This window comes from Loxodonta africana, chromosome 4, assembly GCF_030014295.1.
Source record: "Loxodonta africana isolate mLoxAfr1 chromosome 4, mLoxAfr1.hap2, whole genome shotgun sequence".
NCBI classification, from domain to species: Eukaryota; Metazoa; Chordata; class Mammalia; order Proboscidea; family Elephantidae; genus Loxodonta; species Loxodonta africana.
Genome location: NC_087345.1, coordinates 151,967,943 through 151,983,724, shown reverse-complemented (window position 1 = coordinate 151,983,724; position 15,782 = coordinate 151,967,943). Strand labels below are relative to the sequence as shown.

The 15,782-nt window shown below is 40.7% G+C and overlaps 1 protein-coding gene across 3 annotated transcripts in view; it reads left to right on the top strand.

The window, feature by feature from the left end:
* The first annotated feature begins 10,175 nt into the window (after nucleotides 1-10,175).
* Nucleotides 10,176-15,782, top strand: part of UPF2 (UPF2 regulator of nonsense mediated mRNA decay) — a 140,013-nt gene continuing 134,406 nt past the window's right edge. For 2 of the 3 annotated variants that reach the window (XM_003410584.4, XM_064284855.1), the window contains exon 1: nucleotides 10,332-10,451. The gene's annotated coding sequence lies outside the window, so the exon portion shown is untranslated. Of the gene's footprint in view, nucleotides 10,293-10,331; nucleotides 10,452-15,782 lie in introns of those variants that run through there. The other variant, XM_010590732.3, reaches the window with a different exon arrangement.

The following is a 15,782-nucleotide window of genomic DNA, read 5'->3' as shown; positions in this document are numbered from 1 at the left end:
GTGAAACCAGAGATTACAAAGTGTCATTATATTACACTTTCCAAAGTACAACCGTGTGTATATCCTACCTGAATTTAGAGACCACCTCAAGAATAGATTTGACACATTGAACACTAATGACTAAAGACCAATCAAGTTGTAGAATGACATCAAGGACATCATACATGAAGAAAGCAAGAGGTCATTAAAAAGACAAGAAAGGAAGGAAAGACCAAAATGGATGTCAGAAAAGACTCTGAAACTTGCACTAGAATGTCAAGTAGCTAACGAAAATGGAAGAAATGACAAAGTAAAAGAGCCAAACAAAAGATTTCAAAGGGTGGCTTGAGAAATAAAATATTATAATGACATGTGCATAGACGTGGAGTTGGAAAACCAAAAGGGAAGAACATGCTCAGCATTTTTCAAGCTGAAAGAACAAGAAAAAATTCAAGCCTCGAGTTGCAATACTGAAGGATTCTATAGGGAAAACATTAAATGACACAGGAAGCATCAAAAGAAGATGGAAGAAATACATATAGTCACTTTACCAAAAAGAATTGGTCAACAGCCAAACATTTCAGGAGGTAGCATATGATCAAGAATCAATGGTATTGAAGGAAGTGCTCCAAGCCACACTGAAGGCACTGGTGAAAAACAAGGCTCCAGAAATTGCTTGACTACCAGTTGAGATGTTTCAACAAAGAGTTGCAGTGTGGGAAGTGCTCTCTCGTCCATACCAAGAAATTTGGAAGACAGCTACCTGGCCAACTGACTAGAAGAGACCCATATTTATGCCTATCCGAAGAAAAGTGTGTGTTACTGTTTCCAGAATGATTTAGTAAAAGCTAACACAGAGCACATACTATAAGCCCTTTGCTAAGTGCTTTTATCTGAATTACCTCATTTACTCCTCACAATACCCTACAAAAAGTATTAGTATTATCACAATTTTTAAGGATAAAAAGCTGTGATTTTAAACTGGTTAAATAATTAGCCCAAGTTCAAATAGCTAGTAAGTGTTGGAACCAGAATTTGAACTCAGGAAGTCTGACTTCATAGCTGCATGTTCTCTGCTTTCCACTGCAGCTTCTAAACTCATTGTCTTTCATTCCCTTTCAACATCTGCTCCTTTGGACTCAGTCCTTCTGTCTGTACCCCCAGCTCCCTCAGCTTTTTTTTTTTTTTTAATTTTTATTGTGCAAATCAAGTAGGACTCTCATTCAAAATTTATAAACGCCTTGCCATATATTCCTAATTGCTCTCCCCCTAATGAGACAGCACACTCCTTCCCTCCACTCTCTCTTTTCATATCCATTTGGCCAGCTTCTGACCCTCTCTACGCTCTCATCGCCCCTTCAGACAGGAGATATCAACATAATCTCATGTGTCTACTTGATCCAAGAAGCTAAGTCTTCACCAGTATCATTGTATATCCCATAGTCCAGTCCAATCCCTGTCTGAAGAGTTAGCTTTAGGAATGGTTCCTGTCTTGGGCTAACAGGAGGTCTGGGGACCACGATCTCCAGGGTCATTCTAGTCACAGTCAGACCATTAAGCTTGGTCTTTTTATGAGAATTTAGGGTCTGCATCCCACTTTTTTTTTTTTATCCCACTACTCTCCTGCACCCTCAGGGGCTCTCTGTTGTGTTCCCTGTCAGAGCAGTCATTGGTTGTAGCCAGGCACCATCTAGTTTACCTCAGCTCTTGAGTTACCTTCTGATGTCCTAGTCTATCCCCTTAATTCATTGAAGTTAGTGACTCCTTCCTTACTGTTTTCTTTGCAACTTCTACTGTCAATCTATTTACCTCATCTGCCCCACTCACACCCTCATACTCATACTTCATTTCCTTTCCCTTCCCTCCTTACCCTGTTTAGGTTCCATGATCCTGTGTTATAATCTTCTTTTGCAAACACCTTCAACTCCCTTGTTCTTCTCTGTCATTACTGTCATTGGAAAACACCCAACCCAAAACCCAAAACCAAACCTGTTCCTGTTGATTCCAATTCACAGCAACCCTATAGCCCTGATTAAATCTAACTGTCCATTTTTTCTGGAGAAATTGCATAAGCAGGCTAGATGGTTTTGCCATAAATTCATGACCACAAACCTCAAGTAGCTACTCAGCATTATCTGGCAGTTTCTACATTTCTGGCATTTCCACCCCTTTCATACTCTTCAAGGTATTTCTTTCATATTTTCTTTTTTCAATACCCACCCACACTCTCCCTCACCTCAGTCATAGCTGATAACCTTGCCTCAAATTTCATTGAGGAAGTAGAACTGATCAAGTAGAAGTCGCTTCTTCGTCCCCTCTCCAAATCTATAAGCTGGTCTGTACTTTCACCCATCTTCTTTGTCTTCTCCTCTAATATAATGAAGAAATGTCCCTGCTTCTGCCAAAGGCAATCTTTTTTTTTTTCTCATTCAAAAATTTATGCACAAATTATTTTGTGACATTGGTTGCAATCTCTGCAATGTGATGGCGCTCTCCTCCTTTCCACTCTGGGTTCCCTGTGCCCATTCGTCCAGTTTTACTGTCCCTTCGTGCCTTCTCATCTTGCTTTTGGGCAGGAGTTGCCATTTGGTCTGGTATATTTGGTTGAACTAAGAAGCACGTTCCTCACGTGAGTTATTGTTTTATTAAAAAAAAAAATTGATGCCATTGAGTCAATTCTGACTCATAGCGACCCTATAGGACAGAGTAGACCTGCCCCACAGAGTTTCCAAGGAGTACCTGGTAGATTTGAACTGCCAACCTTTCGGTTAGCAGCCATAGCTCTTAACCACTACACCACCAGGGTATAAAAAAACCTGTCGCCATTGAGTCGATTCCAATTCACAGCAACCCTATAGGACAGAGTAGAACTGCCCCGTAGAATTTCCAAGGAGCACCTGGTAGATTTGAACTGCTGACCTTTTGGTGAGCACCCATAGCTCTTAACAACTACACCACCAGGGTTTCCCCACCAGGGTTTAGACTTGTCTAACTTTTGTCTGAAAAGTGGGCTACAGTTCTGAGTTAGCAGGGTGTCCAGGCAACAGTTCCAGGGGTTCCTCCAGTCTCTGTCAGACCAGTAAGTCTGGTCTTTTTTTGTGAATTTGAATTTTGTTCTACATTTTTCTCCCACTCAGTCCAGGACTCTCTACTGTGATCCCTATCAGAGTGGTCAGTTGGCCTCAGGCTGCTGGAGTCTCTGGTTCATGTTGTCCTTTTAGCCCTTTGCGCTAATCTTTTGTTTTAGTTTTCTTCATTCTCCTTTGTTCCAGACAGAATGGGACCAATAGATGTATCTTAGATGGCCACTTGCAAACTTTTAAGACCCCAGATGCTACTCACCAAAGTATGACGTAGAACATTTTCTTAATGAACTATGTTATGCCAATTCAGCTAGATGTCCCACTAGATCATGGTCTCCAGCCCTCAGCCCCAGCAAGTAGGTCCGGTGTTTGGATGTGTCTAAGAAGCTTCTATGACTTTGCCTTGGTCGAGCTGTGCTGACTTCCCCTGTACTGTTTGTTGTCTTTCCCTTCACCAAGGCTGACACTTGTCTAATTAGTGATTTCCCGTCCCCACATCTCTCCTCCTCTGTAACCATCAAATATTGTTTTTGATTCTGTGTGTAAACCTTTTGTTGAGTTCTTATAATAGTGCTCTCATACAACATTTGTCCTTTTGTGATTTACTTATTTCACTCAGCATAAGGCCCTCCAGATTCATTCACGTTGTGAGAAGTTTCACAGATTCGCCATTGTTCTTTAACACTCCGTAGTATTCCATTGTGTGTATGTACCAAAATTTCTTTATCCATTCATCTGTTGATGGGTGATTAGGTTGTTTCCATCTTTTTGCTATTGTAGTACTGCCATCAACATGGGTGTGCATATGTCTATTCGTGTGATGGCTCTTATTTCTCTAGGATATATTCCTAGGAGGGGGATTGCTGGATCATACGGTATTTCTATTTCGAGGTTTTTAAGGAGGTGCCATATTGTTTTCCATAGTAATTGTACCATTTTACATCCCCACCAGCAGTGCATAAGAGTTTCAATCTCTCCACAACCTCTCCGACATTTTATTATTTTGTTTTTTGATTAGTGCCAGTAATGTTGATGTGAGATGGTGTCTCATTACAGTTTTGATTTGCATTTCTCTAATGACTAATGATCGTAAGTATTTTTCCATGTGTCTGTGAGCCACCTGAATGTCTTCTTTGGTGAAGTTCCTGTTCATATTCTTTGCCAATTTTTTAATTGGATTATTTGTCTTTTTGTTGTTGAGGTGTTGAAGTATTTTGCAGATTTTGAGATTAGACCCCTTATCAGATATGTAATAGCCAAAATTTTTTTTTTTTCCATCTGTAGGTTCTCTTTTTACTCTTTTGGTGAAGTCTTTTGATGAGCATGTTTAATTTCTAGGAGCGTCCATTTATCAAGTTTATCTTCTGGTGCTTGTGCATTCTTAGTTATGGTTCACATTGTGTTTGCGTGATGTATTAGGGCCTCTTTCCTTCCATGATCTTTATTGTTTTAGGTTTAATATTTAGGCCTTTGATCCATTTGGAGTGACTTTTTGTGTATGGTGTAAGTTATGGGTCCTGTTTCATTTTTTTACAGATGGACATCCAGTTATGCCAGCACCATTTGTTGAAGAGCTTGTCTTTTCCCCACTTAACGGACTTTGGCTGTTTGTCAAATATCAGCTTTCCACAGATGGATGGATTTACATCCGGGTTCTCAATTCTGTTCCATTGGTTTATGTGTCTGTTGTTGTATCAGTACCAGGCTGTTTTGAGTGGCTGTATAGTAGGTTCTAAGATCAGGTAGTGTGAGGCCTCCCTCTTTGTTCTTCTTCTTCAGTAATGCTTTACTTATCTGAGGCCTCTTCCTTTTCCAAATAAAGTTGGTGATTAGTTTCTCCATCCGCTAAAGAATGCTTTTGAAATTTGGATTGGGATTACATTGCATCTAGAGATCACTTTGGGTAGTGTGATAGTTGAGATTGTATGTCAACTTAGCTGGGCCACAATTCTCAGTGCTTGTGATCACTTCCCTGCTGAGACCCGATACGTGATCACTCCTATGATGGGATCTGCTCCAAGTAGCCAATTAGCTGAAAGGGAGTTTCCTTGGGAATGTGGCCTGCATCTGAATATAAGCAGACGTCTGGCAAGGCTCAGGGGCTTCTGTTCATTCTGGATCCTGCAGCTGGCTCCTGTTCATCTGACCTCCGGTCTCGGGACTTGAGGTAGCCATTTACCTGCGGTCTTCCCTGCCTATCTTCAGATGTGCTGATCTTCACAGCCTGTGAGCAAGAGCCCTGCTCTCCGACCTGCTGGTCTTGGGTTTGCTAGCCCCTGCAGCTACGTGAATCAGGAAAAGCCTGTATACTGATCCACAGACTTGGAACGTTCCAGCCTCTACAAACACATGAGCCATTTCCTTGATATAAATCTCTCTCTACCTATATATTTATATGATTTACTACTTTTGCTTCTCTAGAGAACCCAGCCAAAGACAGGTAGTATTGACACTTTCACAATGTTGAATGTTCCTAACCATGAGCATGGTATATTTTTCCACATACTTTTCTTTTTTGTAGTTTTCCACTTGTACTTCTAGATTCTGTCCTTCCTACCACCACGAGGATTTTCTCCTATGGCTATCTTTTTTTTCTTTCCCTGCTATCATTAATATCTCCTTGCCCTCTGAGTATAAAAACACTATATATCTCACTTAAAAAACACATCAGGAATAGGAGTAAACGGAATGGGTTGCTAATTGTTTACATGAACAACTGCCTTCTTTGCCATGAGACCAGAAAAACTGAATGGTGCCTAGCTGCCATTACTGACCAGTTTGATAAAAAAAATTCTATAGAATCCTGATCAAAAGGGGGAAAATGTAGAACAGAATTTCCAATTATCATGGGATCCAGACTTTATGGAGTCAGAGAGGTTGGCTGAACCCCTAAAACTATTGCCCTGAGATCATCTTTAAACCTTAAACCTCAAACTAAAAATATCCCCTGAAGTTTTCTGAAAACCAAGCAATAGTTTAGCTTAACTAGTAAAGAATGTTTGCCTTGAGTATTTAAAATCTATCTATATGGAATGAAATTGACAACAGCAATTCGAAAGATTAGACAGGAAACTTGGGGGGGGCAGTTAAAATTTTTGACTTCTCAGGTTTCTTGGGCTGCTAGTGCCCCACTTATAGTATGTGCTCATGTCTGATTGCTAGGAAATGCAAGTCCCACTTAAATTCTCTGCCTCTATGGTTCTTGGGATGCTAGTGCCCAATTTATAATACATCCTGCTGTCTGAAGGGGACATGTATAAAAAATAATTCAGTCATGAAAGGGTTTTTAAACTAAACTTCAGCTCCTAAAACGCAGAAGTTGAATTTGTTCAAGGTCCGGCACACATCTGCAGGCAGTCCACATCATTGTATTATATTGGCCTGAGGTCAGTGGGTATAGGCTGTAGTTAGAGCTGGTAAGCCTCACCTGATGCCTGTTTTTTTTAAGTCAGGCTTTGTTTGCCCTGTAATTGTAATCTCTGTCCTCTGACTTTGATTTCTTCTGTGAAGCAGCAACATTATGGCTAGGTTTTAAGTAGAAAATAGTGTAAGTTTATATAAACAGCAATATAAATAGCAAGTTTTTTTTTTTGTTGTTGTTTTTGTTTTGTTTTTTAAATCCATATGGTAGTTATGTCAGTTCTGTCAATTGGAGCAAGCAAAAAGGAGGATACTGGATATTTTTGAGAATTTTCTCAAATAATGAAGTATCTACATAACCAGTTAAATGCTTAGTACAATATATTTTCAGAAAATAGTGGTTTGAATTATTAGAATGCAAAAATGATGACCTCTTTAGAGTGGCATGTCTCTTCAGTTAGAGATGTCAGTGATGTCCCCACATCAGAAGGCTTTTGGTGGCAAGCTTGATAAAAATGATCAGCAGCATTTTCAGTCTATGTAAAAGCTTACATAAGTGTAGCAGGATATAGTGAAAAGAGCTTGGCTTTTGGAATTAGATTTGAGTTGAATACTAGATACTATGGCTACTAGTGACTTTGGGTAACTTTTCTGACTCAGTTTCCTTATCTACAAAATGGAGATCATAATACCTACAAGATTTTCATGATTATTAATTAAACTAGCAAATGCTATTTTAAAAATTGACGCCTTTTGAATTATGGTATTGGTGAAGAATATTGAATATACCATGGACTGCCAAAAGAATGAAAAAATCTGTCTTGGAAGAAGTACAACCAGAACGCTCCTAAGAAGCAAGGATGGTGAGACTGCATCTTATATACTTTGGACATGCTGTCAGGAGGGATCAGTCCCTGGAGGACACCATGCTTGGGAAAGTACAGGGTTAGCAGAAAAGAGGAAGACCCTCAATAAGATGGATTGACACAGTGTCTCCAACAATAAGTTCAAGCATAACAATTTAAGGATGGTGCATGACCAGGCGGTGTTTCGTTCTGTTGTGCACAGGGTCGCTGAGTCGGAACCAACTCCATGGCACCTAACAACAACAACAAAAACAGCAAATGCTCAATAAAAATGCCCTCCTCCTTTCTTCTGGAGCCCTGGTGGTGTAGTGACAAAGAGCTACAGCTGCTAACCAAAAGGCTGGCAGTTTGAACCCACCAGCTGTGGCTTGGAAACCGTATGGGGGCAGCTCTACTGTGTTCTATAGGATCGCAATGAGTCAGAATCGACTTGAGGCAATGGCTTTGGTTTTTTGTTTGCTTTCCTCTCTTCCAATCTCTGTGTTAAAAACGGTGAGATTTTGACAATTGAAGAGATCAACTATTAAGAGAGAGAGAAAGAGAGATGTCTGCAAATAGGCAGTGAGTTCTAAAACTGCTGTGGCTATTGCAAAGCAGTTTTTTGCTTATATCCAATTTACAATGCACAGTTGGTTCTTTGAAGGATATACAGTGGTGCAAAAGAACATGTTGCATGAAATACACAAAATCTTAGAGATTCAGGTCTTGGGGAAAAAAACCTTTTAGGTTAAACACCTACCATTTGTTACCTTAAAGTGAGCAAGGTCCTTGGGAAACAAGGAGGGGGATTTTTGAGATTAATGAGGTTGGTTTGCAGGGGTATATTTAATGATAAGATGCACAAAAGTCTTGGACCATTGTACAGGCTTGGGAATTGCTTAACACCTGTATTCACATGATTTCCTTTTAACAACCTGATGAAATGCAAAGGCTGATGTGATTTAGAATGGGGCGAGAAGGATTTATGTATCAACAGCAGAGGCAAGTCTTCTCAAGGTATTCAGGCAAATTAAGAAAAAGGAAACTTGGAAGAGAAATGTGGGTGGCTATTTATGGCAAGCATAGTACTTTGAGAGCAATTATTTGCCTGTCTCTTTACTACCGTTTAAGGACCCTGGGAGGAGCCCTTGTGGTGCAGTGGTTAAACAGCTTGGCTACTAACTAAAAGGTCAGCAATTTGCATCCACTAGTGGCTGGGTTTTTAGCGGCTCCTTGGAAACCCTATACTGTCCTATAGTGTCGCTATGAGTTGGAAATCAACTCCAGGGCAATGGGTTGAGTTGGGTTATGAGTTTGAATGGTCGCAGCACACAACTACTACCTTTTAAATGATTGACCTATTTGGTGTTTTGGAAAATTTTTTTTTTTTTTTTAATACGAGAGAGAGAGAGGCACCAATTATTCAGTTTGGTAAGGGAATTTGTGTGCTAACAACGGGAAGACAAAACAGTAAATAAAAGCAAATAAGCAAAAGCTAATTAAAGGGAACCCAGACCTGCTTGTTGATGCCTTTGAATTGTGGTGTTGGCGAAGAATATTGAATATACCACGCCAAAAGAACGAACGAATCTGTCTTGGAAGTACAACCAGAATGCTCCTTAGAATCAAGGATGGTGAGACTGCGTCTTACATATTTTGGACATGTTGTCAGGAGGGATCAGTCTCTGGAGAAAGACATCATGCTTGGCAAAATACAGGGTCAGCGGAAAAGAAGACGACACTCCCAGTGGCTGCAACAATGGGCTCAAGCATAACAACGATCCTAAGGATGGCTCAGGACCCGGCAGTGTTTCGTTCTGTTGTGCACAGGGTCGCTGTGAGTCCGAATTGACTCAACGGCACCTAACAACAACAAATACCTGCCTCCAGTGTTGGAGGTGGATAGCAGCTAATGCCATAGGCTTGGATACCTGGTAGAGCGCTGCAGGTCAAGCAATGAACAACACCAGCTTTACACCTTTGTTCCTTTGGCTCATGACCATGTTCCTTTGGCTCATGATCATGTTGGCAGAGCCTCTCTAGCACTGTTTTGAGGCACCAACTTCAGGAATTTAAGGGGAACTAAATAGAAAAAAAAAAAATAGTGTGTGGATACTCTGATACCCATTTGAAAACTCGACCCGAGTTTATATTTGGAGAAAACATGGGAGCTGCCGATTTTTTTTTTTTTACGGGAGATTTTGCGCAGTAATTCAAGAACATTTCATTGTAATTTTAAAATTTGCTTGCTAGTACCGGGCACTTTCTAAGCCGTATGGGAAAAGTCTTGACCCTTCACTCTGGGATATATTTATACCGAACACCTAAAACTGCTCTGGAAATTCCCCCACGAACTTTTGTCGTCTTACTAAGGTATTCTTAAATCTAGACCCATCCCTAATCACCTTCCTTTCCAGCCATATTCTATAGCCTCCCCACTTTCCAATTTCCTAAATTTTCAACCTCCCTCAAATTAGTCCAATCAAACTTTCCCTTCTTAGACCTCTTCCTTACGTTCGCATCTAGAAACTCCTGTAACAGTCACATGGCCAACCTTGTCCTTAACGGCGCTCCGTAATTCCCCCCCGCCCCTTCTTACCTCCTGCTAGCTCCGCCCCACCCCATTCTCGTTCCCCTCCCTCCAGTGTCTGCGCCTGCGCACCTCCAGTTCGGGCGCTTTCCCTTTCCTAGTGACCAATCCACTTCCTGCCTCCGGTACTCAGAACACTCCTCCCCGCTGTCGGGGCCCTGGCCTGAGGTGTTAGTAGTGGCTGCCCCATTGGCTGCCTGTCTGAAAAATTCGCTCCTCCTATTTTTTATCGAGTGGGCAACTTGAACCAGCCGTTAAGTGGCTCACACTTACGTGAGCCGTTGCTCTGGAACAGCCACCGCAGAGCCAACCTGAGGGCATTGGCATGCCGAGGGATGGGCGACTCGGACTGTTTTGCAATCTGGCAATCGCTCAGACAGCCTCTTCCTTTCGGCCTCCCTCCGCCCCGCCCCCACTCGCAGCTCGGCCGCGCTGGTGAGTGGCGGGCGGGAGGGCCGTCGGGCGGAGGGAGGAGGGGGAGCTGAGGGAAGGCGGGTCCTCGGGTGCGAGATAGGTGGGGGGAGGGGAGGGGAGAGCCCGAGCGCTGGAGTTGGTGCTGGGAAACCCGGGGCTAATGTTGACAACAGGCTCGAGGTGAGTCCCGGGGAACCTCCTTCCCCTCCGCTCCAACGATCGGGAGGAAGCGGGGCTGGGGGACTCCGGCCTGGACCCCTACTCCCTGAGGGACCCAAGGGGCGACTCCGCACCCCAGCTCTCCTGGGGTGGGGAGCAGTAGAGGGACCGCTGGTCCGGCGTCGTCCTCTTCAGACCCCTCTCCCGGAGGCTCCCATCAATCCGGCTCGGGGCAGGCTTGAGGGGCGGTAGAGGAGGTGCCTGCCCCACACGCCTGGGCCGGGCCTCGGAACTGGAGGCGGGGAGCCTTCTGTGGCGGGGTGAAGGTGTTTGGGGGCGTGGAGTAGAGCGAGGGGAGGTTGGGGAAAGCTCTGGGAGAGCTGGGAGGGAAGCGAGGGCGAGGAAGTGGGGAGGGCGAGTGTGTGGGAGGATGTGGAGTAGGAAGACTAGCGGTGAGTCTTCCGTGGTGAAGGGAGTGTGGGTGAGAAGTTGGGGTTGGGGCAAGGATGGTCTGCGAAGGTCACCCGTGGGTGGCCGTAGGAAGGGAAGTTGTAGCGGGGAAGTGTGTTTGATACAGGAATGTGGAGGAAGCAGGGGTTGGTGGGAGATGTGTGTGTAGGGGAAGGGGTTTTGGTGTATGTGAGAATGGTGGACCCGGGTCATTTAGTTTATTTCCATTTGATCACAAGGCTGGTTGATTCTTTGCTTTGCCTTCATTCCAAGGCTTCAGGTACTCTCTTGTTAGTACTGTTGGACTAAGGAGATGATCATAGGCTATTCGGTGTCCAGATTGGCAAAGCAGAGCCAGTTTAGAGGCTCCAGGGGTAGTCACTGGACTGGCCGGACCATCAACTCTTAAAAACAGTAGCGCTTCAGATCAAAGTAAAACTATCACCCACCCTTTTCATTTATCATAGTTTTCAGGGGTTCATAAAAATTGCATGACACCTCAAGAAAACCATTTTTGAACTCTGGTGGAATTTGTAAAAACTTTGAATGAGTCTCTTTTTGTTCTAAGGACATTCTTCAAAGACTAAAGTTAAAAACTGGGAAATAATGCTCCTGTGTGGTTCTGCCCTTTAGTTAGAACATTTGGACTAATACGAGATTAAAAGGTAAAACACTATTCTCTCACTCTGTAGTGATTTCATACATAATCCATACGGTTCATGCAAAGGAGACTCTTTAAAAGGGAAATACCCCCTTAAACCTACCCCTCCACTCTGTTGGTACCTCTTTTACCAGTAAGATAATTTCACTGGTAACTTCAATGTATATTTAGAATACCATATAAAATATACAGCCCAAGTGCTCCACCAGGGCACATTTGGGAGCTAAGAAGGGCGTTTTAAAGCATGGTTTCCTTTTCAGGGGTGTCTGAATATAATTTTACTTAACTCGGTAAAATACCTTGTTAGAGCTATCATATTCTAATGTAAAGAGCACTGATTTTTACCTTGATTATTTTGAGATAAAATCTGTTTAACGTTCTGGTTTTTACTTGACAAACTTTGAAACACCTTAGATAAAGTCTTTGGCTGTTTATTGAAGCATGAATTTATTATTAAAGAGTTTTAGCATTGTATTAAGTAATTAAGTTGAGCATTAAATTAAGCCTAATTTAATGTTCAGCTTAATTTTTAAAATTTTCTTAGTATACATATGTAGTGATCTGAATTATGTCATTTGTAGATTTTGTTTCCTAAATATTAAAGTCAGGTTATATAGTGGAAAAGAGCACTGGACAGTGAGTCTTGGCCCAGCCCCCACACTATTTGTGTAATCTTGGACAGATCACTCTGCTGCTGCTACCTCAGAGTAGAAATAGAGAATCAGAATGGATGAAGCCTAATGGGTTTTCTAACTCTAAAATAACTTTTCAGTGTTCTATAGGGTTGCTATGAGTGGCAATCTACTCGATGGCAGTGGGTTTGGTATTTTTTTGGTGTGAAAGAGAATCAGCATTTGTTGAGTGCCTCCTCATGCTGTCTGCTATGCTAGAAACTTTATTTATATCAAGACCTCTATAAGATAAAAAAATATTTCCATTTGTTGATGAATAAATAGACTTGGGGAGTCCTGGTGGCAAAGTGGTTAAGAGCTCAGGCAGCTAACCAAAAGGTCGGCAGTTCGAATCCACCAGCTGCTCCCTGGAAGCCCTATGGGGCAGTTCTGCTCTGTCCTATAGGGTTTCTGTGTTGGAACTGACTCCATGGCACACAACAACAACAAACTTAGAGAAATTAAGGTGCTCAATTTCCATAGCTAGTTTGGGATGCAAACTTAAAGTCTGTCTGACTCCAAAGCCCATGTTAGTTTCACATGTTACATACTGTCCCTACGTGAACCTTTACATTTTTGTCATATTTTTTGTTCACTGAAATTTAGCCAAGTATATGCTTATAATGTAGGTATGACATCATTCAAGGAAGACAGCAATATCAAGATGTAAGGGCCTTATTGAGAATCTCTTTGTGTTTTATCATGTTCTCAATTATCATGAATGCCTACTAGAGTTTATTTCATGTAGTAGGTATTTGAGATAAAAATTTATTAAGTAAATGAATACTATAGAGTCACAAAGCTTTGGGGGAGACTCTTTTGAGCTAATAAATGGTGAGTGATCCTTTATGAATTTGTTAGATTCCAAGCTAATTTCTTTTTAAAATTTAAAAAATAACTTTGATAAGATTTCATTTTATCTTCATAATAAAACATAAATTTTGATGCCATTTTTTATATTGTCTGAGAACTGTAATTACTTGTAACCCTAAAATTCACTTGTTGATGCTTCACATCAGAAAGTACAAATTCTGTATTATTATTTTAATTTTTTGCACGTAATGACGAATATCCCTAAATAAGATTGTGCTTACTTAGGTGCTATCTTGTCCTCGTGCTTTTCAGCCAGAATCTGGGAAAAGTTAAAGACATTATGTAAAAACTGCTTAACCGTTAATTATTAGGGGACTCTTTCTACCCCAAGATTCATAATTCTATAATTTGTCATAGTTAGGATCTGTGATCAAGCCTTCCAACTCACAATTTGGTGCCCTTAGGATTCTTAACTTTGGTTAAGAATGTGAGTTCAAATTTCAGCTCTGTCTTTAGCTGTGGAGGCCTTGGTCAAGTTACTTGGTCCAGTCTCAGCTTACTCATTTATAATATAGGGAAAATAATACCCACTTCATAAAGATTTTAGTATTAAATGAGATAATGTAAGTAAATGTCTAGCACAGTGCTGATGAGCGGTAGCTGTTAGTGTTATTTGTTAAAAGGTTTGCTGATTTTTAGGGCATGACCATATTTTTCACATTAAAGGTGGGTATTTTTTTTTACTTAATTGAGGATGTGTAGAATTGATAACTAAATTTTTAGATAATGTAAATGTAAATACTTTCTTGGCACATAAATAAGTTATGTATTTCCACATTTTGAAATGATTTTTTAAACAGGATTAACAGCCTATTTTTTTGTTTTTTTGTTCTGAGTTCCACCAGTGGGGTTAACTAAAGCCTTTAGGTGTCATTGTCAAAATGAATGCATAGAACATGGAAGTGGAGGAGAATAAGAGAGTAAAAGAGAAAAAGGGGAAGGAAGAGGTGGCTGAGAGAAGGTACAGAGTGTGGCATGTGCCTCCAAAAATTACTTAAAATTCTTCTACTGGCCTAGGTTGTCTTTCTCTGATATCATTTTATAACAGTGCTGAAGTAAGTTCTTTGTGTGTTTAAAAGTATTTATTATTGCACATGTTTTGTTTGCTAACCTAGTTTTGCCGCAGTGATGTAAAACCTGTATTTGAAAATACCTAAGAATACCATGTATATCTTTAGCTTTAATAAAAACTAGGAAGTTTAGGTAATCCTGTACTTCTTAAGGAGCCCTGGTGATGCAGAGGTTAAGAACTTGGCTGCTGACCAAAAGGTCAGCAGTTCAAATCCACCAGCCGCTCCTTGGAAACCCTATGAGAGAGCTCTGCCTTGTCCTATAGGGTCGCTATGAGTGGAAATCGATTTGACAGCAATGGGTTTGGTTTTTTTTTAAATACTTCTTTAACAGAAAGTGTTTTGATTTTCTTGTGTACAATTTTCAGATGATTTAGGAGTTAAAACATGAAACACTGTCCAGGAAAGAAATTACATCACAAAACTAGTTTTTCTGAGTTTAGAGAAATATATTTTTAGAAAAAAATCATGCTGGGGAAATTTTTTGTTTCTGAGGTTATTTCCAGTTAACTGTATAGAGCCATTACTACAGACAAATGCTGTCTGGTAGAACTTCCTGTGGTGGTGAAATGTTCTGTATCTGTCCTGCCCAGTGTGGTAGCTGCTAGCCAGTGTGGCATTGAGCACTTAAAATATGGATAGGGACTGAAGAACTGAATTTTAAATTGTATTTAATTATAATTAAATTTTAAACGTGGCTATTAAATAGCCACATTTGACCAGTGCAGTGATTTTCACTCCTGGGTGATTTTGCTCCACGGGAGACATTTGGCAGTGTCTTGAGTCATTTTTGGTTTGTCAAAAGTGGGAGGTGGGATGGCCACTACTGGCATCTACTTGATAGAAGCTAGGATGCTGCTAAACATCCCAAAATGCATAGAACAGCACCCCCCAACAAAAAATTAGCCAGTCCAAAATATCATTAGTACCAAGGTTAAGAAAGCCTGGGCTAGTAGTAGCTCTTGCATTGGCAGGTGTAGAGCAGAATTTATAGATTTTATAATCATTATTTTCATGAAATGATTTGGATTAATACTAATAAAGACATTAAAGGTCTAGTCTAATTTAAGAGAGTTAACAGCTTTTACATTGAAAGTTTGATAATAAGGTTAAAGCAATGAGGTGAAATTTGTGAGTCCTCTATTTTATTCAGTAGTTTATAGGGCATAAGAACTCATTTATGCTCCCATTCTATAACTTAAATACTTCTATTGAATATTGTATGAAATACTGGACCAGTGTCTCTTAACAGTTGTAAAACATGGGTTAAAACCGATTCAGGATATTCTCATATATACTGAAATATTTATGATTAAATGACAGTGTTTTGGAGTTGATGATGGTTATATCTGGGTGGTGGGTACATGGAGGTTCTTTATGCTGTGCTCTCTACTTTTGTATGTGTTTGAATTTTCTGTTATAAAAAGTAAAAAAAAGATTTGCTTAGACATATGCATAACTAGTAACGAGAGAACGTGCAATGTGACCAATTAATTTTTTATCACCGAAATAGTATCTATTTTGCATGCATTTATTTCTCACAGTTGCCAAGTTACATTAATATATCCTGTTTAAAAAATACTGTCACATCATTAAATAAAAGGTCACTGCATTTACAATACTGACT